This window comes from Prenolepis imparis, unplaced genomic scaffold (genome assembly GCF_030444845.1).
Source record: "Prenolepis imparis isolate NDT839.2.m4 unplaced genomic scaffold, iyPreImpa1.0 SCAF_8, whole genome shotgun sequence".
In the NCBI taxonomy this organism is placed as follows: domain Eukaryota; kingdom Metazoa; phylum Arthropoda; class Insecta; order Hymenoptera; family Formicidae; genus Prenolepis; species Prenolepis imparis.
The window spans coordinates 15369326-15393775 of record NW_028141166.1 but is presented as its reverse complement, the minus strand read 5'-3'; the positions used below and the strand labels follow the sequence as shown (position 1 = coordinate 15393775).

General features: G+C 32.6%; 1 protein-coding gene across 1 annotated transcript in view; it reads left to right on the top strand.

The window, feature by feature from the left end:
* The first annotated feature begins 2738 nt into the window (after positions 1–2738).
* The window catches only part of LOC145939481 (lachesin), an 89575-nt gene continuing 67863 nt past the window's right edge, over positions 2739–24450 (top strand). The window contains exon 1 of the mRNA XM_083043811.1: positions 2739–3212. The gene's annotated coding sequence lies outside the window, so the exon portion shown is untranslated. The remainder of the gene's footprint in view (positions 3213–24450) is intronic.

Sequence of the window (24450 nt, the reverse complement as noted above, 5' to 3'; positions counted from 1 at the left end):
TCAATCCATCCTCAACATGGCATTCTCTTCGAGAAATTTACAAAAGCATATTGATTAGTTTGCATATAACTGAAATTTCCTGACTTTAAATGTCAGGATAATAAAAGCTTTTACTCTTTAATATTACAAAATTTTGAAAAAATGTGATATGAAGATTTCGTTCGTTTCCTTCTACATTATTATATTATTATTTTTGATTAGTTTTATCATTATTACGATATTTTAGAAGATTCAAATAACTATAATATATTTATTAAGAATATATAAGAATTAAAATAATTTGTAAAAATTTAAATCCTTCTTGCACACATCATCTCTGTATTTTATCTGAAAAAATATCAAATGGTACCATCTCGCGAAGAGAACATGCATGAATGGATTAAGCTCGGTTTACGGCACGCACAAAATCTTCGTTGAAGCGTGTGTCCCGCGATAAAATCCGTCTGGTTAGCTCGTATGTGCGCACCGTTCTCGATTCGATTTCATCCCCAACAGTCGGTGAAAGAATTAAAGAGGCGATAGAAAAGTCTCGCGAGAAATGGCGGAAGAGTCGCGCACGTTCCGCGAGCGTTTATACGTCGGCAATAAGACGATCCAGCTTTTCCTTTCTCGCCGTTTTCTTTCGTTTCCACACCCTCGCAACTTCGATTTATCGCAAACGCGCGCGCGAAAAACCTTCGTCTGGCACAAAGGGTGGCGCGGAAAAAATAGTTCCAAGTTGGTTAAAAAAAGATATTAGCGGAAGTTCTTCGTCGTTCGGCGTGCGGCAGGCGAACGAGTCAGGGAGGAAGAATTAAAGAATGGATAGATAAATCTCGTGAGAAATAGCGGATAAATCGCGCTCGTCCACTAAGCACACACCCTATCCTCAATAAGATCCTGTCCCCTCCTATTCCTTCTCTCTTGCCTCCCTTCTTTCTTTTTACTCGCGTTCCAAAACTCGATTTATCTCACGCGCGTGAAATTCTTTCTGCAATATGAAGCGCGCGAGAAAATTCTCAAAGACGTATAAGTAAAGACAGCTCTGCTCGAGCGAACGAATTTCCCACCTTGAACTTTCTGCTTCGGTTGAGAAGTTGGCCGGCAAGACAATGGCAAGAAACTGTACATATAAAGTCACGATAAAATAGTGAAATGATATAAATGAAGTAATGCGTATCCTATAGAGGTCCATGATAGCATGAACTTTGCAGGCTGCAACATATTTCGTTTATTCTGTTTAATGATTATGTATGGGGTATAAAGATACTCTGTTACACGACGTTATTATGCCTAATGATGATAATAGTTGTAACGCATAGTTCATTCAATTTTATGCTTATAGTAATGCGTATTCATCGCATATGATATGCGTTATATGATTGTTTTATTTATATAATCACGAATTTCATGATAATTTTTGTTTCTCTCTCTCTCTCGAATCTATTCAATTGAAATATAATTTAATCTGCTATAATAATATAACATATTGTTAGATAATTAATATTATAATGGTATACATGTTAACGCACCAACACGCGAATTTGATTATAGAAGACAAATTGACATGAAAAATTAATGAACAGTTTGAAATTGATTCTTGACAATTTTCCACTTTTCTACGAAATAGCGTAATTAATTTGATTATCAGAAAACGATAGCAAGAAAAAGCGTATTTTTATATATATTGGTATTATTTTTTGTCTTAAATCTCTCATGTTGGTTTTCTAGAGCTAATATAGACATTTATAAGACATTACAGACATGTATAAGTACATCGGAAATGGATTGAGAATTGAATTTTACCTTTGATTGCACGATATCTTTGAAGATACATCGATTCATCGAATAAAATATGAAAAAAGATGAATGCATAGTAAGAGGTACTGTAAATAGGACATAACCGAACTGAGCGAAATATTCATTAATTATATCGATCAGCCGATTCCTAATAATCCGACCTAAATTTTCAACTTTTCGTAACAGCAAAGTCGCGAAAGGAGAAAATTTTCAAAAAAAATTGAAGAGACGAAGAGAGATCGGGGCGAGAGAAAGAAAAAAAACGCGTTGTCACCTTCTTGCGCGTCTTTTTCGTCGACAAGCGTGTTGGCGGGCAACGTACCACTCGTAATAAACGATAAAGGGAAATAAAAGTGGCTCCACCCAACAAAGAAGGGAAACCGATGCGACCGACGACGGAAGGAGGACAAACGTGGTGCGCGACATCGTGGTTGGGAGCATGGCAAGAGAGGGAGGGAGAGACGTAGTGGAACGCGTCGGCGTGTGTACCAGTCCGTTTCCAGCGACACGATGTGCTTCCCTATGCTTTTTTGTTTTAATTTCCTAGAGGCCACGGCTCCCCATTTCGCTCCCCTACTCTTCCTTTCTCGCGTTCCTTTTTTTTCTCTCTCTCTTTACTCTCCCCAGCGTGTCCCCCTATCCTCCGTCACTGCTCGCCGTCCCTCGTGGGAGCTCCGCGAAATGTACCACGGTGGTTTTCAGCACTGTGTGGATGCTGCTAGGTATATATCCTCATCCTCCCTCTTCTTGCTCCCTGCTCTCCTCCGCGTCGGCTTTCCTCCATCCTCCCACATCATCCCCACCGCGCCCTGTCTCTCGCTTTCTGTCTTTCTCTCTCTGTCTCTCTTTCTCTGCTTTCCCTCCTACCCGTTTATCCCTTCCTCGCGACGCGTTCTCTCGCGCCGCCACCCCTCTGCCTCGGAGTAAAGGGCTGAACCGGCCAGTGCAATTCCCGACGAGATCGGTGTCGAACCCGCGCTCCTGGTCGACGATCGCGCGTCCTCCGACCCTTTTCGCGCATGTCGCCGCGACGTCTTTTTTAGATTTCGACGTATCGAAGAATCTCGTCTCTCTCTCTCTCTCTCTCTCTTTTTTTCTCTCGCCTTCTCAAAGCGAATTATCACTGTTTTAATTAAATCGATGATGTGACAATCTCTCTGAAATATTATCGGGACATCGTGATCCTTATTCAGAGCCGAAAGAGATGGGTGGGGATTAATAGAAAGAAGAAGTGAAAAACCGATATGGACCAAAAGTGATACGTGGCGGGGTGGACACGACGCAGGATATATCTGGGAATACGGGAACGTAAACTCACACGATCGGAATTTCGGAAGAGATTAATCGCCGCGATGTCAACACCGTGCGACGTTCGCTACGGCGCGCGGAACCGCGATCCAGCGATCCAATCCAGCGATGTCGTGCCGCGACACGTAAGTCTCGTCCCATGCGACATACGCGTCACGGCGGATCCTCGGAAGAGGATTCTGCGAGAATTCGGTGGTCGCGTTGCGGTCTCGTATTGATCGGATCCACATCGTGGATCGTAGATGACGGACTAGATCCTGGTGGAGATGGCGGGTGGTTTCCGCCACTCTTTCCACCGTATGGCTCCAAGTTATTTTCGGGGCTCGTTTGATGGACGGGTTATCCTACGCGCGCTGGGTATCGTTATCTCGAGAAGACAGCACATTTCGCGAGATTTTTCGCAGTCAAATTTTCAGAGCGCACAATTCCATTCTCGACATTTCCGCTAATTGAACACGCCCGCCGATCGACCGATCGGCTGAATCCGCTTAACTCGTGAATCCGAGGGATTTGGCCTTTTTTTCTCTCTTTTTTTTTTATGCGGAGTCCTTATAACTGTAGTTCGGCTAGCACGGATGCGACCGCCTCCGGCGATTAATTAAAATAATCCCTTGGCGCGCTCACCGCGCGTAAATTATTACACGATAGTGCCAGGCGTGTCCGAGAAGTTCTAAGACTGAATGAATGAAACGAGGAATCAGAGCGAACAGAGAACGTAGATTGATATTGGCACGCATATCAATCAATTGTTTTGAGATCAATTTTTGTTGAATCTCTCTACATTACATTCGATTCGATTGTTTCTCTCTCTCTCTCCCTCCAAATAATTTATCGCCATTTTTGTTAAATCATTTTATCTCTATACGGTATGTAAAAATCGCAATATTTAATTTCAGTTCAACATTATTTAATTTTTTATGTCACGTTATATTGAATGCTATTGTACAGATAATATCATTTTAACATCGCTTTTCGTGAAAAAAATCTTTGTCTAGGAACATTCTTTATATTCACTTGATTTTATTAGACATTGTCTTATGACTGCGGCTGAAATCAGCATCAAAATGTAATAAAGTTTGACATATATATATTATTTATATGAGTTATTAGCTACAAATTACACAAAGGGATTCGTAATACATTATTAAAAATTATTGAAACGGACAAATGTGTAACACAATTAAAGATAAAAACAAAATGAATAAAAAATTGCTCATAAAAATACGAGAAAAAACTATTAAAAGCTATATTTAATGTGCTAAATTGCCTTTTCAAATCTTTATATATTGTGACTAATAAAATATTATTAGAATTAAAATATATATTTTATAAAAACTTAAATTATTTTAAATAATAATTAAGGTTTAATAATACGAATCTGTTTTAATCTGAATTTTATAATTATGAATTAAAAACAGATTAATTTCAAATTAGTAGTCAAATGTAAAATAATAGCTGTGGTAACCAAATAAATTGTTACGTAACTATAGAGTAGAAAAGAAGTAAAAGAGAAACAGGGATGGGGGAGAGAGAGAGAGTGTTATTGCAGAATATTTATAAAACTTTTTTGAGATCTTTTACCATCGCGTTTAGCAATCAATAACTCCGCATTACATTCTTTCTCTGAAAGATTTGCGATGTTCTATCCAAAAGTCCTGAAACTTTTATTGGACACACCTTGCAAACCGTCTGACATGGACGTCGTTACAATACGTTGCATTTCTAGAGAACGCCGGAACCGTTGCTGGATAGTATTAATTGAATCTCGGGGTAGACGAGACCTTTCTGATTTACATGAGGAGGTCTGATTTCTTTTAGCGACATTTTATTTCATTTTTTTGCGGTACATTGAAATATGCATGATAGAATTGGATCGAATACTTCGATATTTATATTCGACTCAAAGTATTTGATATTGAATGTGTTCAGGTATACATTAGATATAACTTGGAATTTGTTATCGATATTCCCTAAAAAAGAATATTGCTGTTTTTTGTGTTATTTAAATTAGAAAAAGCCATGTGTCTTATTACTATCTTGTATGTTACACATATGAACGCGATAGATAAAATTGTATAGAAATTATGATTGTTCTTTCATCAGAATATTATATTTAGAAAACTTTTTTTTTACATTAATTTACATTGCATATACATATGTACATCTATTGCATATATCTTAATATTCACTATTTTTTTCTATATTGCCGAATCTAATATTTTTTGCTCAATTTTGTATTAATTTTTATAAAAATAAAAATTTTAATTTGATGTTTAAATATCAAGATATTTAATGGAAAAAGTGAATTAAAAAATTATGGAAAAATAGTATTTGATCAAATTTTAAATTTAAACAACAAGTTAATCAAAGAATATATATATAAAAAATCAATAAAACTATATGCAACATAGATGCAGCAAATATATGTACAGTAATGCGCAAATTCTTTGCCGCACGTCATGGATTGCGTCTCATATCCATTTGCTGTGATGAGTTTTAGCTGATCTTTCGAGCGTATTAATTGAATCTCGTCGCGAATTCGAATCAGCCTAGTTATCATTAATTCAGGACGTACTTGGGAGCCGCGGAAAATATTCTCGCTTCTCCGATTCCTGCTTGTTATATCGTTCACGTGAGCATTTAATTGCGTACGTTTGTCTTCGCAATATCGCTACAGACACGAAATTCAGCCGTTCGCTGAGGTGTACTAACAAGATTTTGTCGTAGATCAGGATAGACTGGATCACATTAATTCACGTGAAGCTCGTAAGCTGTGAAAGACGCTGCCGCATTTTTCGCCTTCTCCGCGTTCAAATTTTTGCAAAGATTTATGGAAGATGTCTATTAGATAAATTTGTTATATGTCGAGAAGCGCAATTATGTTCTTTAAAATTTTGTTTTTAATTATTTATTGTTCCTTTTATATTGATTACATATATATCTTTTTCTATATACATATAATATAATTGAAGCTAAATCAATTTTTAACTTTTTAAACGTTCAAGTTAATAAATCTTACAAGTTTCTATATTTTGTATAAGAAATGCTGAGAATTTTTGATATTTTATATTAATACCTTCAATGAGAATTTTATAATCAAATTTTAAAAAATTTTATTATCAAAAGAGAATCAATTATCAAAATATCAGGAAATTTAGTTTGTAATTAATCTATTGAATGGTTACTTACTAGTGTTCCGTAATCAGGTTATTCATTTATCCTCCTATCCTCTCAGTGTATAAAGAGAATATTTAATACTGGAATTGAAATGTTACATGTGTGCATGCATAACAAACAAATTCCACACAGGACACAGGATTACCGTTTACATGGTAAACGCATATAGCGAACCGCGGTAATAACGTAATGTATTTAATCATTCATTCATTCGTGGCTGCTATTTAAATTGTTATTTTGAGCAACATTTTTAATTTTAGCTCTATAGAAAATAACAAGCGACTCGTTTCATGTAACAAGCATATTTCCGACTCTTGGAAAATCCTTGGCCGTAACGCGCTCTCGCCGAATTTCGTTCCAGAAATATGACCGTTGTGCGCCCGTATAACGATACTGCACACACTCTACTCCGACGAATTATTTTCTAACCCCATAAAAGTTGCACGTAAGTCCTCCCTCGGGTTACGTAAGTTTTTCCACGTTACCGGGTCATGTCGTCATGCTCACCTCTGTGTTGGATCTTTAATAATTACCTCGGTTGGATTTCAACTGATCCTCACGACGTGCAGCATTCCATATTTGAACGCGTTAATAATTCCGGTGAATCAAGATAAAACTGACACCTCCTTTTATTTTCTCCGCCTTATTCTACCGCACGTGTGCCCATTTCGCATGCACGACTATGTGGGGATTATTCCGTTCTCGCGTATGTATAGGATATATAGGAACTCTCTATATACAGTTGGCTCCTTTTTAATTGAATTCCTTCAGTACAGTTAGCTGCCTCTTTCGAAATTTAATATTAAATAGCGTTGGATTTTTATATCTGTTCACAGTAATAAATAAAGAAATGTTTAAATTTGTAAAATAGGATAATAATAAAAAAATATGATATAATTGAGAAAGAAGAGGATAATTCTGTATATATAAAGAGAGAATTATTATTTTAAAACAATTAAAATTATTTTATGGTTTAAGTTTATATGTGTCGTGCGCGCATTAACATTATTTATACATATATTAAGTACCATGTGATAAAAATTATTCATGAATATATTACTACGAGAGTTGCTTTTGCATAGCGAACTTTAATAATCTGAACAAAAATATGTATGTAATGAGAATTAGATTAATCTTTAAATCTTTCTGTTTTGTCTTGAAATCTATCGAAAGACTTAATTTTATTCCTACAGGAAATCTACTTTTTGGCATATATAATATTATGTACTTTGATTTTTAATTTATCTGATGTTGCTTTTGAACTATTTTGAAGATGTATAGCATAATTGCTCTCTCTTTCTTACATCGATTTATACTTGATACAACTTTATTATTTAAAAAAAAATCTTATATCTATATACTTTTGCTTTAATGAGAAATTTAATTGCAAAAAAAATTGTTATATAATAAATACTATAAAATATCTTTATTTAAAAATTTCTAAATACCTTTGTAAATAATCATTTCGTATTTTTGGTCATATATGTTAAAATGATTACTAATGCAAAAGATTAATAATGCAAAAGATACGTTTTCATTATTTTATTAAAATAATCTCACTCATACACGAGGTGCTAATTCTTATCTTTTATTAACATTTATACATGCATCGAATGTATACATATATACATACATTATATATTTTTTTTCTTTTTGAAAAATGTATGTAGCAAAGAAAAAGAATTTGCGATTTAAATATTGGACATTCTCCTATTTCCGTTTAAAATCCACTTGATATAAAAAACCGACTCAAGAGTGGATTTAATCCGAGTTATAAATTTCCGGCCGTGGAGGGCGTCCAAGTTATCTTGAGTAATCAGGTACGGGGTTAATGAAGGAGGTAATTTCGGGCCGTAATTTGCGAGCTGCGAAATGTTGTAGATGATTCGGTTGGCGGAAGAAGTCGGACCAGTTAGAATATTGAAAAAGAGGAGCGAATAATGATAATTCTTCTAAACTAGCGACTATTTCGACTATTTCGCGATAGAGAGTCGATCGAGGATATGGACGGAAGGAAGCCTAACTTGATAATCTTGTTTTCCGGTAATACAAGCAGAAGCGAAGAAGCGCTTTAAACAATCGCGAATTTGATACGATTCTTTTCCAAAGTTCTTCAAGTGATTGTTTGATAAGAACATGAACTTCCAATGCAGCTTATCGTATTCCAATAAAAACAAGCTAATGAAATAAATAATGAAAAATGTTCTTGGAGTTTGATTCTGTTATTAAATTTTATCGGGACTTTCGTTCTCGTATATATTTACATACTCTTTATTGTTTATTTTTTTTATTCTCAATTGTTTTATATTCTAGTTTTTGTATCATTACTTTGATTTTTTTTTGACTTGTTGTATTAACACATTTTTACACGAAATATATGTCATCAATATTTATATGTATATGCAAATATAACAAACGCAATCAAAAGGTTCATATACTCAAGATATTTTAAGTACATGATTGACAAATTTCACATAGAGATTAAATTTTCAATCAAAAATGTCTTATTGTTAGAAAGAAAAGATAATATTCTTTTAATTTTTATAAAAAAAATATAGTTGATCTTCTAATTAATATTACATTTAACAGGATTGTTAAAGATTAAAAACACAAATTCTTTAAATTATAAACTTTGACGATTCTAACATTTATCTGTTTAATTATGTGTGTACGTGTGTAATGTTTTGTTATTTCATATATTTTATTTTTATAATTTTTATATAATTGTGAATTTAAAAGAACAATTAAAATGTTTTAGCGAAATTGAAATGACACTCGGAACGTTTGGAGGTCTCTTATATTCGGCTATGTCAGCATTATTATTGACATTTTGTGCTCTCCCGTTTTTATTGAAAGTAATAATAACCTGTGAGACAGTGTCGTAAAAATGGACGAGCAATTACATTGAAGAGGAAAAGAATTTCGCGGAGAAATTTCGCTTCTGTTGTTTCTTGCGTCTCCTGTATTTCTCGTCGCTCGAGAAGCGCGCTTTTCCGACACGCGGCCAGAAAAAGTAGAAGAGAGAGAGTTTGGTTACATCGTATTTTACAAGATTACGCGCCATAACCGGACAGGTCGCTCGTCGAAAGAAATTCGTTCAGAAAAACGCGAATAGGAACGAGGGAGAAATACGCGATGATGGGAACTGATTAATCCCGCATCTTGGCGCTAGATAATACTAATTTGTCGGAACTTTCTTATTTCTTCGTTAACCACTCCGCGCACAAGTCGACGATTGAAAAGCTCGGACATTCAGAACAAAAGAAAAAAAGTTGTTAGTCGACGAGAGATTGGTGACAAGGATCGAACAGAGAAGAGGTATGGGGTTGAGGGGAAGAGAAGAGAGACAATTAAATACCAATAATTGCGGCGATTACCAACCGATAAATCGCCATTATCGGTAACTTCATTTAATGTGTTAATTTCTCTGGCATTGAGTGCAACATGCGGTTACGACTCGTAAATGATTATTTTAATTGCACAATATCGTGTTTCCCCAGGCTGATTGTTCGCTATTCAAAGTGATAATATGCAACAGCAAACATTGCGTTGATAGTAGGAGTAACAGAGAGAAAGAAGAAGAAGAGAGGCGGGAGGGAAGAAGGAGGTCGAATAGTTTAATATTTGCACAGGCGGTTGTAAAAGATAAAAGGGAATAGTCGGCTACAAAAGAGAACGCTACCCCTTCCGCAGTCGACAACAGTGCAGGGTTTGTTGCATTATAAAAGAGGCTGATTGTTTGAACGGACTCCAATTTTAATCGCTTGCGACTTTGCGAAACTATGCCACGGATACGTTTGCTCATAGTTCTCCCCTAAACAGTAGATTAAAGGTGCACAATGCTGGCTTCTAAGGCATAATCTCTTCGTAAGAAGGAAAAGCACAATGCACCGTTGGAAAATGTCACTGCCTGTTTGTCGAAGTTATTTTCCCAGAGGATCGCGCGCGACCAGATCTCAACAATTTTCTATCTTTTTTTTTGTTTTCTTTATCGGATACGTTTCGGTTGGCCGCGCGAACAATTGCATCACACAGAGGTTCTCAATAGGTCCTTATAATCGATGAACTTTTTAATTGTGCAAACGTTTACAAGCCGGATAATTTAATCAATTTTATCCTAACAAAACAATTGCAACAATACTTTGGCAGAATAGACATAAAAAATTTATTTGTAACGTAACTTTCTTCTTTTTCCCAAGAGGTCTAGAAGTTTAGAAGTTAATCTAATATTCAAAAATTAAATTTATCAGTGAGAACGTAGAAAAAGTCATAAAGAGAAAAGAAGAGCGTTGAGTCTCACACAAATCCAATTCCCATTGGTCGTTAAGCGAAATCAAACATATAACTTAATAAAGTATGTTCGCACCGATAAAATTGGAAAGCACTGATGTAACGCACGCTTTTTTGTGTGCCCATTGGTTTGTACATTTTATCACCTTTGTGCCGCGATATTTTCTATGTTCAGTATGAAAGGAGCCGCAATCTCTTACGCAAACTCTCTTGCACACATGATACGCGTACATAATCTTTACGATATATATTTCTGTATTATCTTAATATTATCTTTTCGATTAAGTGCAAGTTAGATATTCAGATCTTTCTACCAAATATTTGTAATTATAAGAAAATCATACAATTACCTTCCCTTTAAATACATAAGATTATATACTAGAATGTCTTTTTAACAGAATAGCCATAATTATTTCAGGTACTCAGATAAAAATTATGAATCCGGATTTGAAATCCGGAAATCCAAGATCCGGAAATCCAGGATCCGGAAATCCAGGATCCGGATATCCGGATCTGAGATCCGGATTTGTCGCAAAATCCGGTTTCCCGAATTCTACAATTTTATGATAATGAATTTGCGTTTATATATACTTACACTGTACAGAAGATTGTAATCAATATAGAGAGCGATCTCGTTGAGAAATACTTGAGTATTAGTTCTAATTAATTGAATTAGCGCATTTCTGATGCAGTAAAGTAGTCTACTTAGCTTTATAATTTGTCTAACAATACGAGAAACTGAATTTCGGGATGAATTTAGATCTCAATGAATCTAACTGTTACATCCATTTACTCGAATCTGTCAAATCCGACTTATCAAATCCGGATATTCGGATGCGCGGATATTCGCGCATCTCTCAAACTCGAAGATCTAGATTTATAATTCTCTCAGTTCACATTATATCCTTTGTGAAGTAAAGAGAATTATTAAATTTTCTAGAAATGTGTGATTACATTTTTGTTGAGAAAATTAAAAATTTCCATATTCATACATTAATAGATTTTTATTTCTTTTTACAAAAAATAATTGATTAAATCTTTATTATTGCTTTATTGTCTTTTCATTCTTTATTTAACTTTATAATAAGCTTTCTAGATAGAATGACACATTCGATATTTATAATAAAATTGTACGCGCTACGCTGCACTTGTTATTTTCGTTGTTGACAAGTAGATATTGTCCTGTCATTGTCGGGCGAATTTATGAAATATACCTTTTATTGTTAAATTCCCTAGAGAGTTGTTTGTTCAGCATTTAATATTAACAAGATGTGTTTAAGTTTTATAAATTAAATAACATAGCAAACTTTGCAAATATTTTTTGCTTTAGATTTATGTATATAAACTTGCAAATTATTTTTTAGTTATAATTTAATTTTTTATATATTAATATTTTATTAATTAAACAAATCGTATGATTACATTTTGGAGTTACAATTTACATTATATCTTTTATATTATCGTTTTAGTTCTTTTTTCTAAGAAATATAACTAAAAATTTATTTGTATTTGTACTGTCCATATATTTAAATAAACTATTTTAGTTTTTGCTAATATTTTAATAGTATTATCTTATCTTATTGTTAGTATATTAACTTTAAATTTGTTGTATTTCAAAAAAAAAGTTACATTATATTTTTAAAATATTTCTAAATGTCTATTTTCTGACACAGAGGTATTACATCTTTATGATCATACAAAATTTCTTTACAATTTAAATGCATCAAAGTATGTGTTTTTGCACACATTACACAAATATAATTTAGAAATGCAATTGTTCAAGAAATATAATGAAGAAATGTAATCAGCACGATGTAACTGCTTGTCATAAAATGAAGTGCATTATCGGAGCTATCACTTATATCTGACCAACCACACTTTCGTTGCACATACATATATACATACAACGCGCTACTATTACTCTTTACTGTGTACATTTTAGCACCTAACTCCGTTATCAGGACCGACCCGCTCGAAACTTTAATGGCAAACCTTAAAAGCGCGACGTTTTATACCACGATTAAATACATGCATATCTAATTTGTTCGCTTCCATTATTTGCTCATTGTCAGTATTACCGTTTCTACTGACGAGTAAATACTTACAACCGGATATGATCAGAGAAGCGATCGATTCCACGAATGTGCATTTTATCGTTTAACTCGTGCTGTAGTGGATTTCATTATTGTTAACAGCATTTTCAGTGTTTGCCATTGACATAGACACAAGAACACGCCTAGTCTGTCAGTGAGATAGATCGAATGTCCCCACTGATTGCTTCCTTCAGTTCCCCCGGCATTCCACGATGATCAATGATACTGTCGATAATGATGAACGACGTATCAGAACCGCATTTTTCCGTGGTCGGCTTTCTCTTGAAACACTCGATCGAAATTTCATACACCGCTTGAAAGAAAGTAAAGATTTGTAAGTGCCTCGTAAGATTTCGATAAAGCTTCATTTGTACATCTAAACTCTATATTTATTTTTTCATGAAAAGATGTTATCGACAAATTATGAAGTGATTAGTTCGTCAAATATTATTATATAACAGATAATTTTTGAATAAAATGCAAGTACATTTTTTCTCGAAAAATATGAAACTTCTCAGTTAAAACAATTTCGTCGCTGACGTTATCCTGTACTCATATACTCTGACATGTTAGGCAATTTAATCTCGTGCTCCCGCAATTTTTAGTTTTCGCACCAATCACGTGTTGACTTTGGTTCGTGCTTGGTTTTGCAATTTTCAAATAATTTGATTGCACATACACTAGGATGAAAAAAAAAGATGAACTGTTTCTACGATACAACAAGCAAAATATAGTTTATGGCAATTTTGATAACAGTGCAGATTTTGATAACTCCTTGCAGATTTAATCTTTATGCACGACTCGGCAAGAGATTGCTCGAACAAAAAGGAGAGCACATCGAGGTTTCTAATAAAAAAAAAATAAGTACAGTGACAATATTATACGGCGTTATTTTCTACAAAGCTTTCAAGCGAGATAATAGTGCCAAGAAAAGTGAGGGAGTTAAGCGACACGTAAACAAATTACACGTCATGGTAACATTTTTTTGCCCTACCGGAAGTCTCAAGCAATAAGAGAGTGAAGATGTCTCGATCGTTCGTCTCAGCTGTAAGCTGATAATATATCAAATGTATCACACATTTTTCTTATCATTTCTTCACTGTACTCTCAATATAGAATACTCTCAATATAGAATTGCCTCAGGACAGTCTTTACCATTTTTTGTGAATAACATCAAAAAACGCTCTTTTGACATCAATAACGTCGCAAAACGCTATGCACAAAATCCAGTGATAAATAAATAAGTGATAAATAAAATAAGTGATTTTTAATCTTTACATCATAAACAGTATATTATATTTGCATGCTAAAATTACTCATTGTAAGCACAATTTCTCTTAGGTAATAACTGCGTAGTAACGTCATTATGAGAATTATTAAAACGCGCGCAATAGATAATTGGCCGGAATACTCGCATAAAGTAATGCGAATTTATCTTGCCGTGGCTAATGACGTTTATGTAGCGCATTTTATCCTTCGTTGAACTAAGTGCAATGTACTGTATAAATTAATGATTATATTCGTGCGCGTTTCAAATTATCTTTTAGATATATCTTTTTAATCCGCCATTATTTATCGAGGAATATGCTGCATAAAAGTATCAGTATATTTTTTGTTTTTACAAGTTAAGTTTATGCAAGTTATATGCTATTTTGTATATTTATATATTTTTCTATATTCAAATTTACATTTTTTTACTTCAGTTTATTTTGCATTTATATTTACATTTGTTTTGTGTAATATATTATTAAATCTTAAGTAATCTCAAGTTTTACTTGCTCTTCTCTTTAATTACACAATTTAATATAAATAAAATTATCTGTATTATTTTATTTTTTATAAAATTTTTGCTAATTTGTCTTAATACTTAACATATTTTTAATTAAGATTTTTTATTTTACAATATTTAATTTTTTATTTTATAATTTATAATATTAAAATTTTTTATTTATAATATTTATTAGGCGTATTGCTTTATTTTCTCATATTGTGAATATTTGGCACGAAGTTTTTATTCATTATCGCAACAAGGAAGATTTACTTTACATTTTATTAACAGAAAAAATTTTTAAGAAACACAACATCGAAAAGTGTTCCATGATCTTAAAAACACAACTTCTATTTTGTTATTCGATTATTACGTCAGGGAAAGTTTTTCGCGCCGAAGGTAAAAAATCTCGGTAGCGAGGGTTTAGAAAGTTTCGCGATTACGGAGTTTCTATTTCTATCTCTATCTTACTTTTGGTATCTCTCTCAATTTTTCCTTCTGCGAAGTCGGTTACGACGCTTCGTTTAATTCTTGTCCCCTTAGCCGAGCTTTTCTGTCAATTAAATTAATTATCTATTCCCCATTGGTGAATTCCATGAATTTATGACAATTTAAGTACATTAATAAAAGGATTAGTCGGCATCAATTTGCGAGAAACGAGTGGAAATCAAGCGTGGTATCGAGTTTTCTGGCTTTTGATGAGACCACATTTTTACATGGCGCCAACATTTTTCGCTCTCTGAAAACCTCGAGTATGAAGCGTTTCACGTTGAGGTCAACGATACATATGCAGAAAGCTCGATAATCGGGTGCCGCGCGTGGTAGAATTTTTTATCAAAAGCATCTTTTTACCAAGACCCGAAACGTTTCTCTTCCACATGCATTTTTCAACATCTATCTACGCTCGTTTGCGGCGCTAATTATATATTTTTCCGACATTAACACTTTTGCAACTGACTCGTTTCAAAAGAATTTTCGCTTGAAACATGTCAGTTATACTTTAAATATCCATGCAATTTGTTAATCTCTGTTTTTGTTTCAAAAAAATATGATAGATCGATTTTTCATTAAGTCGTAGAAATGATATTTGCATAAAATGTAACATATTTAACATATATTTGTGTATTTATATTTTGTATACATATTTATACCTATTTTTGCTTTACGTATGTTACATTCGTGAACGTAACGATTGAAAATGTGCAAATACAATTTGAATTTACAATAAAATTAGAGAAATAATATATTAAAATTGCTACTGAATGTTATTTGTAATTGTAACAATATAAATCTCATAAAGCTATTTTACGAATAATATAAAATCTGCAAAATTTGCCATATTAATTTTTGACAAATTTTAATGCACAATTGCATAAAATTTATTTTGTTTTATTTATACATATACACGCGCATTATACATATACACATATAAACGCACATGTTTGATGAAATTAATGAAATATTAATTGCATCAATCATGCGCGTTTTTTACAAAAATATATTACAATCTTGCTTAATTTTTATGCATATCTACACGTTTCTATCATATTATTCATATTTTAATGTTATTTATGTTTTTATTATTATTTTGTAACATTTAATTCTACAACAGACGATAAATTATGACACTCTCTCTCTCTCTTTATAAAATCTTTATATATAACATGATTTTTAAAATAAATAAATTAGAAATAAAATTGAAAAAATTTTAAGCATACTCGGGGTCTTATTATATGATGAAAGATTCAATTTAAAATATTTTATATTGTACCCGTTGTTCGTAAAAATTTGTAATTAAAAGTTTAATCAAATAATTCTATACAAGAGGAACATAATCTTCATATTAACGTTAACGCTAACGTTAATGTTAGCTACAAACTATTAATATGCAGATATATCAGTTTACATAATACATGTCGATTTAAAAAAAAATGTTAGCGAACCGCGCAACATTTGCGACAAATTATGCACATGTATAATATGAGTCGATATCCAGTGCATAATGAGATCGTGTAATATGAATGAATATTAGACATCAAGAATACAGATTTTCAATTGATTACTTTTGCATACATTATACAGCTTTACAAGCCGCTTTGACATAATTGATAGCATCGGTGGAAAAGAACGATTTTAATCTTCAACACGTTATTTTGAAAGATGTTATTTGCAAATATTCAATAAATTAAAAAAGCTTTGTAAATCGCAAAAATTAAGTCAAGGAAAAGCGCAGTGGTTTTAATTTCTTTTCTAGTTTGCGGGCTGTTAATTAAGATAGGAAATGTAAAGAATGGTGCGCGCGATAATTAAAATGTAAAAAATACGTTAATTAATTAGGTTGATATTATAATAATTATAATAAAAATACACATTCATATATTTAGCGCAGTGGAAAATAAAATATTATATACAATTACTGATTAATATTAAGTTTAGAGTGACAAATAACATTTTTTATGCTTTGGGCAACGATAACAATATAAAAATTTTTATTTGTTAATGTTATTTGGGAGTAATTAATGATATTTATTTACACAATTCTTTTGATATATGTATAATATAATTTTAATATTAATCGATATATAATCCTTATTTTAAAAAAATATAGTTTTAAGTTTTTCTCTTTAAAAAAAGTTTTCGCGTTTAAGTTTTTATATATTTCTCGTCTCCTTTCTTTTATGCCATAACATTTTTTAATCATATTTAACATTAAGTAGTTAAATCTCGAACGAAATTTTTGTAGAAATATAAAAGAAAAATCTGTTCTCTAAATTAATTAAAAGATGAAGGTGTAAACATCTTTTACATTACAATCTAATCTTGAGAGAGAGAGAGAGAGAGAGAGAGAGAGAGAGAGAGAGAGAGAGAGAGAGAGAGAGAGAGAGAGAGAGAGAGAGAGAAGTAGATAAACTTTTATACGTTACAAAGATTAAAGGCTTGGTCAAGTTGACAACATTATTGAAATGTTAGTTTTACTCGATTTATTTCTCTTCACTCTCAATATGAGCATCATCTTTGCAAAATTGTCGGAATTGTCTTCAATGATCCTACTTTGCCGCTACTTCCGGCCAACGCAAACTTCCGACTAAACGCAACATTTGACAACGATTGACCCGGGTAATTGATACCAAGCTGTAGGTTAAATTCGTGCTCAGCATCACTGGTTCTTTAACCGACGTGAGCGACCGCAACGCAATTTCCCACACAAGTGCACACAGAGATACATAGAGACGGAATTCAACCCTTAAGTAGAGCAGCGACGGAATACAATTTTGGTGGGATACGAGCGGTACATTCGGGAAGACTCGATACTATCGGATTAGAGAACGAGATATTTTATTTTCCTCGCGCGTTAAGATAGGACCAGATAGAATTCTCGCATATCGCGATACAAATCGATTCAATACCTAATTTTAAGCTACGAGCCGCTGCATTGGAGGAATCCCGTGATTTCTCTTGTTCGTTACGAATACTTTACCTGATTTAACTCCGGCGCGTTAACTTTCGAATATATACTGGAAATTAGTTCACGCAACGCTTTAGTCCAGAATTACAAATATATAATATATTGAATACCTAAAATGATCATCAAATCGTAGTGTTTGTTCATTTTAATCAAATAAATTTTAATTATAAAAAAATATTTATGAATTGTAACTATTAAAATTGCTAACGCGCTAATGCATTTGGTCATAAAAATAATATATGTACTCAAACATAGGAATGTTTGCGGGAAGATTTCAAAGCTAACGTATTATAATATCATAAAGTGATAAAATTTATCATTGAATCGATTTCTTTCCTCTTATGATTGTATCATTTTCTCAATAGCGTTTAGATTGCAAATAAGCGACACGTGCCATCTGGCAATTGCCCAGAGAGACGATAGCTGTGAGAATTAATTTGAACAAAAAAAAATTCGGTTTTCGAAATAGCATGGAATACACGAGGAAATGGTTAGCCGTACATGGTTCGTGGGATTCAACGCTTTGACGCAGTACTGTATAGCTGATGCTAGAGTTAATTGCCGGATGCAATTGCCAGATCCAAGCCGGCAAGCAAGCTCTATGCATGCATGCATGCAAAGATATGTTACCATCAGTCATGAGGATTGCGTTTTGGTATCTTGGTCAAACCTTATATATACTCAAATTTGATATACTCTCTAATTCCATGTTTCTTAATATCACTTTATATGACATTAATATTCTAATAGATTTTATTTTTTATTTTCATTTGTGGACGAGAGAGGTATTATGATATTATATTATGAACTTTACTATATTTGAAAAAATGAGTTACTAATACCGGTGCTTATATAGATATAAAGGATAAAAATGTTTTAGAGTAAAAAGAAATTAGAACACAGTTAAACTTGCTTTATTTGAATTTATCAATATATAAAAGAAATTTATTTTATATAAATATTATATATAACTGATATATTTAGTTTTCCAAAGTTTAGTTTTATTGGGGAAAGTTATCTAGAACCTACAGAGAAGTGCAGATCGGACTTCTGTCTAATATAAAATATTTTCTAATAAAAAATTCTTTTAAATATGAGAAAAGTCCAAATATATGGAAAGTTTTAAAAATATATATTTTATCTATCTCGATATACAGCTCGAAACGTGCTTCGCAGTAGCTTTGCGCCATCAAATAGAAATTATTATAATAAAATATCTTTAAATAATATCATTTTTCACTTTAATATTATATATATAATATTTTAATGCAGACAATTGTTTGCAGTATTATTTATCATAATTAATATTTTAATTATTAATATTTAATATTTAATATTTTGTTATTAAAAATATTCATTGAGTTAAACAATTTAATAACTTTAATAAAATAATTTTTGCTGAAGAAAAAAAATATACATTTTATTTATTTTTCATTTTAACATTAGTAAAATAAACAATAACAGCATCTATAAAATGTCCTCGCTAAATAGGTCAGTATTACTTTGTAAATGGCCAGATAAAATGGCATTATTGCATGAAATTGTTATTGTCACGATCATCAGCGCACGAGACCGCGGAATTGTTATCCTTCTAGTGCGCTTTAATTCTATAGCGGTATGCGCGTTGATGCCTTTGCCTTGCGCATGACATGTTCAGCTTATAACTGATGTGATGCTTATATTAGGAACTATATAAAACGTATTACTATATTATATAAAATTGCACTGTCAGCGTCATTTGCACGCCATTGTACACAGCTTGAATTGATGGCAAAATGGTGAATAGTTATTTCTTTAACATCATCTAAAATAATTGACAGTGACTTTATAATTTTAATTTTTGTAGAGTTTGCTTAAGAACAAAATAATTATAAATTTGCAAATATATTTTTTGAATTTAGTTATTTTATTAATAAACAATATTAATATTAAAACAATATAATTTTATTAATAAACATAGAAAGATATTTTAAAACAGAAAAATATGTATCCGTTTACGATGATAATAATAACCATATTTTTTGAAGACGATTTCAAGCAAAGTAAATAAAAACATGTTTTATCTATATTTATTTATTTAATGCGGGACTTGCTTTTAAAAAACATGTGTAAAATATTTTTAAAATGTTATAATTATATATCTCTTTTGCAGCAGAATTATCGTTCTTTTTCATAAATAGTAACTTACAGCTTAGATCGGCAACACGAAATTACCATACATCAATTACATGAATACAATTATTATTTAAATCATAAAAATTAATAGTAAAATGTAATTAATGTATGAGCATGTTAAGCTAAAAAGTTGGAGAATTAGGAGAAAATAGATTTTACTTTTTGTTCCGCAATTTAAACAATTAAAAAAGTTCCACATTTGCATAAAGCAAAAAAAGCTGGCAGAGAATAATCGAGAGTGCACACTATATATCAGATCTTTTATAATTTTCTGAATTTTATTCCATCACATTTAAGTTTTATTTATTGGAAAAGAGCAGAAAATGCATGTACGCGCGTAACTATAATAACAACAAACTAATTATAACATATATAAAGACGTGTTTTTTGCAAATTTTATGCAATTATTAATTCGCTTATCTAAATATGAGCATAAGAAAATAAATTAAATAATTATCTGTATACTTTCCGTATACATCCCATATATTTTATTCCTTCATACTTTGCAAAACCACGGATCTCGACAACATAAATCCATATTTCCGCAAAGCCGCCTGCGAGCGCGTGTTTCACGTGAGCTGCTATATCCGCAACGCTCGTAATTGTGTATATGCAGATAAAAACCTATTCAGAAGTCTAGTTTGTTAAAGCGCTTGGCGTGTGCTTATATGCGCGCTTGTACGGTATAATACATACGTATCACAAAAGTGCCAAGCCGATAGTCCCATGCCAATTCACAATATGCACGCCTACCGTAAAAATCTAATTACCGAAAACAGATAGCGAAATTTGGGACGAAATTTGAATCAAATGTTTTTTTCATTTATTGTTAGTATATTATACACGTATACACTGAGAGAATTTTCTCTTAAAATTTACCATGAAAATCATGGTAATCGTGGCAATATGGTATGGAAAGAATTTTATGAAAATTTTTCTGATTAATGTTTATCACAATATAAAAATAATAATATCTATATTACAATAAAATAGAAAACATGTTTGATTAATTTTACTAAACTGTATAAAATTTTACTAAACTGTATAAAATATAAAATTAATCAAAACAGATTTTATATTTTATTATATATAATAGATATTATTATTTTTATTATAATAAAATATTAATGAGAAAAATTCTCATAAAATTCTTTTTATATCATATTGTCCCACGATTATCATGATTTTCAAGGTAAATTCTAAGAGAAAATTCTCTTTGTACGTATATATGCACATATTAGACTCTTTGTACGTATATTTTGTACGTATATTTTAGACATAACACCGGCTTACTTGCATATCACGATCATATATATCTTGCTCGACGATGACGGAGAGATATTTCTTTGCAATGAGGTCCTTTGGGAATATGACGGGAGAGCGTCCGGTTCCCGATAAAGCCGATAAATTTCCGGCGCGGCAAATGTCTTCTCCGATAGCAATTAGTATTCATAAAGTGCGCGCTGCGGGATTCCCCGGGGAGAAGTTTCGGCTGAAACTTAATCCACCGTATTGCCGAACAAATGTCCACAGGTTAATCTCTAAGCGCCGCTGTGTGTGCCCTGATCTACCGTATATTCGTGCCATGTCGTTACTTTCAGTGGTCGCTGCACCGCGTTGCACCGCCGCGCCGCGCCGTTCGCGTTGCACCACCACTGCAACGACGATCGTATCCGTTTTTCGCTGCCGTTACGCCTCATCTTTTTTCTTTACTGCTTGTTCTTATACTGTGAGGTCACTCGTTAGAGTTTTCACCGATGCTCGTCTTCCGCAGCTTAATGCTCGCTCGTAATAGAGAAACGAAAGCGCAGTAGTATGACCCTTTTTTATCGGTATACGCAGCCATTGAAATCGAGATGTCTCAGGATGATTAACACGTATCGGAAAATCTTCCGGTGATTGCGCGCAAAGTACGCCTTACATTTTTCGCTCGCTTAAATCAGCGAGAGAGCGCTCACACACGACGAACGATATACGAACGTAAAACGCATTTCTCGAGATACGAAATGTGCGCGCGCGCACGGCTATTCGAGTCTCTGATTGATCGGCATACGTCATTATCGATTTGGCGTTTCAGAGTATGCGAGAATTTACGTCATGATCCGTGATGTTCGGAGTAGAAATGTGTTTCGCATCTTTTTCGTATATTTCGCACACTGTGCCATTACAATAAAATTTATCTCGGAGCAATGGCGCAATTAAATGAATCATTTCATCTGTATTAATTTTTGCCTGCATTTAATTAATTCAATTAAATTGCTTTTTTTTTATTTTTCCAAAATATTGTATAAATATTGTATAAGCTAAAAATTATGTAAATACTTTATTCGAGATATTTTTGTCAATTGCCATTGCTTCTTTTCATTCTTACGATATGATATTTCTATGATTTTCCTACAAAGAAAAATCATTATAATAGCCTCAATATTACAGAGACTTTGTAGAGAGATTGTAAAAAGAAATGGATGTCACAAAGAAAATTTCTCGAATATTGAATTGTTCCCAATGTATCATTTCACATTGTTCTCTTATCATTGTTTGACATCGTAAACTTGTTAAGAGAAAATGGCTTTAGGAGTTTTCCTCTTTTTCCGCGTAGAACTCTGACATTTTTTATATGAATGCGCTAATTAAGTCGTTATTCCTTTCCTATAAAAAGCTTTTTTTTATGAAATTAATATGTAAGTATAATGTCCGTCTTTTGAAGAATACATATAAAAAATGGAGTGAGATTATTATATTTTACTAATAACAATATATTAACTTATACTTGATTATATAACATTGAAACAAAATGTGCAAAAATATTATTAAGAAATTTTATGATAAACATATAATGATAATTATTATAAGAACAATTTTTTTTATATAATATTTTTTATTTTCTTTAATAAATCTTATAGATTCCCCTAATTTAGGAGCAATGTAAAAGCTTTTGCATTAATCTGAGCAATTAAATCTTTTAATTATTTTTAATTAATCCTGTATATAGTAACCTTTTTTAATCTCAAAACAACGTTTATGCAATTATATACATATACTGAGTAATATGCTGCGCTTCTATATTCTATGTACATATATATTCATACATTTCTTAAGGTATGTGCTGTAAAATACAGATATAACTTAGATTTTGTATTTAATGCTGAATAAACGCCGAGTTGTCAATTGACAATTCCCACGCAAACGCTCGGCACCGTAAAGGCAGTTCTTCGCGTTTATATCAGACATATCGCGTTCGCTTGTTGAAATCCAGAATTACGGTTATGTACGATAAATCATGATATATGCGCAATTATATTTTTACGAGGTGCTCTTTAAAGTTAGCGCCATGTCCGTGGGAGCGCATCCCTTACATACCAAAACCCCCGGGCTTTCAACAAAAAGCAGCTTACCCTCAACATTTTACGACAGCCTGAGCGTGTCCTGGCTACAGGGCCAGACCGAATTGCCCCCGCGAACTATATCCACTTTGCTCGAATTTCAAGAGCAACGGTGGATCCTTAAAGAGGCAACTCCGTCGTAATCCCCGAAGCCGCACATTCGAGGGAGGCCTTTAAACCGAGATATCTTCCACGAGCTCCGGTTCGGGTTCCACAAAGACGCGAACTGCCCGCGACTTGGATATCCGACAAAGACATTCGTATAATGTCTTCTCACAGTAACGATATACTCTCTTGACAATTTACCGGGATCGCGTTTACGTGCTGTTGCAGTTATGATGCTTTGATCGTTTTCATCGGTACTTTGGGAAATTTTACGGAGGGCGTATTCTGTATCTTCTCCACACTTTATTAAATTGATAGTTATCTTTAATACTAATTGTAAGAGATTTCTGTTATTTTGATGATTATTAATAAAACCTTTTTTTTATATTTTGAAAATGTAATTTGATATCTCGTGAAACAATTTTGGGGGGATATTTTTACAAAAATAATGAATTTGAATTATTAATTGCAAACACTACCTAGAGGTATATTGGAATCGAATTATTTGCGAAATGCATGTCTAATACTGTTTACTTTTCATACACATACAAAGTAACAAAGGAAACATTTCTTCACCTGCACTTTTCCACGCGTGAAAGTAGCGACAAATATCTTTCCACACGCTTACCCCTGAATTCTTCTCAATTTTTACACAGGCAAGTTTACTCGTGCGAAAAAAAAACGTAATTTTTCTTAAAAAAATAAATACGTAAAAAAATGATCCTCAAATATCTAGCAGATAAAAGATTGAATATATATGCGTCTATAACTAATTTATATATATGTACATAAGATATATCCTATGTATATATAAATATATATATAAATTAGTCTTTATTCTTATATATTTATTCACGCAACCGATATAATTTATTATTACGGTTAAAGTGATGATTGTGGAGCTCC